Raw genomic sequence first — 2,413 nt, 5'->3', positions numbered from 1 at the left:
ATTTAATTATTCATTAAATTCCCTAGGCCTGGTGAGAAGTGTAGGAAAGTATGCCTGTAGCTTTCTAGCACTAGAGAAACTGGTGGGTAGTAAATTCAAAGCTTACAATGGACATTGGGGAGGGTATGTGCTATGTTGAGTGCTGTGAAGTGTGTAAACCTGGCGATTCACAGACCTGTACCCCTGGGGATAAACATGCATTATATGTTTATTAAAAAAATTAAAAATTAAAAAAAAAATGACAGAACTACAAACATCGGTCAATGCGATCAGACTTTTCAGAAGTCCTTTTGAAAGATCAGTCTCAACAATATGGTGGGAGATCTGTTCACTTAGACATTTAGTAAACCGTGGACCACGGCAACAATAAAAGAAAAGTTGCATGCGCCTACTATGTTCATGTACATAAAAATATATATTTAAGACATATATATGAAAGACTGTAATAGAACTTTCCTCTCTGGCTGGTGGGTGGGATGGGAGTGCAAAATAAACAAAATAACCTGCCAGTGTAACAAGTCATAAATTCAGTAATCAACTTATGACCTCTATTGTCTGAATTTCTGGGAATAAAATTATGAAGTGCCACCTTAGCAATATTGAGGGTTGCAGACACTGGTGGGTTATCTACTGAACAGCCACCCCCACCACCGTCCTCCTATTTGTTGGCATAACCAACACCCCCTGGTTCAGTTCAAAAGCTAGGAAAAAGAGATACGCTCATTAGATTACTCCTTTCTGCCCGTGGATGCCGCTGAGTAAGCATCATTAAAGTCTCCCCTCCCACCGCGGTCACGTCTCAGTCAGAGTCTCCCAAAGAGCCTGAACAGCTGCGGAAGCTCTTCATCAGAGGTCTGAGCTTTGAAACAACCGATGAGAGTCTGAGGAGCTATTTTGAGCAATGGGGAACACTTACGGACTATGTGGTAATGAGAGATCCAACACCAAGCGCTCCAGAGGCTTTGGGTTTGTCACATATGCCACTGTGGAGGAGGTGGATGCAGCCATGAATGCCACACAAGGTGGATGGAAGAGTTGTGGAACCAAAGAGGGCTGTCTCAAGAGAAGATTCTCAAAGACCTGGTGCCCACTTAACTGTGAAAAAGATTTTTGTTGGTGGCATTAAAGAAGACACTGAAGAACATCATCTAAGAGATTATTTCGAACAGTATGGGAAAATCGAACTGATTGAGATCATGACTGACCGAGGCAGTGGTGAAAAGAGGAGTTTTGCTTTTGTAACATTGGATGACCATGATTCTGTAGACAAGACTGTCATTCAAAAATACCACACTGTGAATGGCCACAACTGTGAAATAAGGAAAGCTCTCTCTAAGAAAGAGATGGCTAGTGCTTCATCGAGCCAAAGAGGTCGAAGTGGTTCTGGAAACTTTGGTGGTGGTCATGGAGGTGGTTTTGGTGGGAATGACAACTTTGATCGCAGAGGAAACTTCAGTGGTCGAGGTGGCTTTGGTGGCAGTCGAGGTGGTGGTGGCTATGGTGGCATTGGGGATGGCTATAACGGATTTGGTAATGATGGAAGCAACTTTGGAGGTGGCGGAAGCTATAATGATTTTGGCAATTACAACAATCAATCCTCAAATTTTGGGCCCATGAAAAGAGGCAATTTTGGAGGCAGAAGCTCTGGCCCTTATGGTGGTGGAGGCCAATACTTCGCCAAACCACGAAACCAAGGGGGCTCTGGTGGTTCCAGCAGCAGCAGCAGCAGCAGCTATGGCAGTGGCAGAAGTTTTAATTACTGCCAGGAAACAAAGCTTAGCAGAAGAGGAGAGCCAGAGAAGTGACAGGGAAGCTACAGGTTACAACAGATTTGTGAACTCAGCCAAGCACAGTGGTGGCAGGGCCTAGCTGCTACAAAGAAGACATGTTTTAGACAATACTCATGTGTATGGGAAAAAAAACTCGAGGACTGTATTTGTGACTAATTGTATAACAGGTTATTTTAGTTTCTGTTCTGTGGAAAGTGTAAAGCATTCCAACAAAGGGTTTTAATGTAGATTTTTTTTTTGCACCCATGCTGTTGATTGCTAAATGTAATAGTCTGATCATGACGCTGAATAAATGTGTCTTTAAAAAAAAAAGCTAGGAAAAAAAGAAAAGAATAGCCTACTCTCCATTGTAGCTTCAGCATAGACATGAGACTCAAACCTGGCCTATGGGACTGACAGGAAAATGGGCTTGGCTGCTTTAAAGAAAGATCTTCCTTCCCTAAGAACACAAGCATGCAAGGATATGCTCTCCTTTCTGCTTATGTACCTGTGTGAAGACATGAGGTTTTAACAGTCATTTTAGACAATGATGAAGTAAATCTGAAGACCACCAATATGCTAGGCATGACAGAACATAGATGTGGAAAGCACCTGAATCCTGTATGGCATCACTGTGCTGCAGA

General features: G+C 42.8%; 1 pseudogene; it reads left to right on the top strand.

Moving 5' to 3' along the window:
- Window positions 1-263: 263 nt before the first annotated feature.
- On the top strand, window positions 264-1,748 carry LOC132007207 (heterogeneous nuclear ribonucleoprotein A1-like; annotated as a pseudogene).
- The last annotated feature ends 665 nt before the right edge of the window (window positions 1,749-2,413 follow it).

Source organism: Mustela nigripes, chromosome X (genome assembly GCF_022355385.1).
Source record: "Mustela nigripes isolate SB6536 chromosome X, MUSNIG.SB6536, whole genome shotgun sequence".
NCBI classification, from domain to species: Eukaryota; Metazoa; Chordata; class Mammalia; order Carnivora; family Mustelidae; genus Mustela; species Mustela nigripes.
Note: the sequence above shows the minus strand (reverse complement) of the source record. Positions and strands in the feature narration are given on the sequence as shown.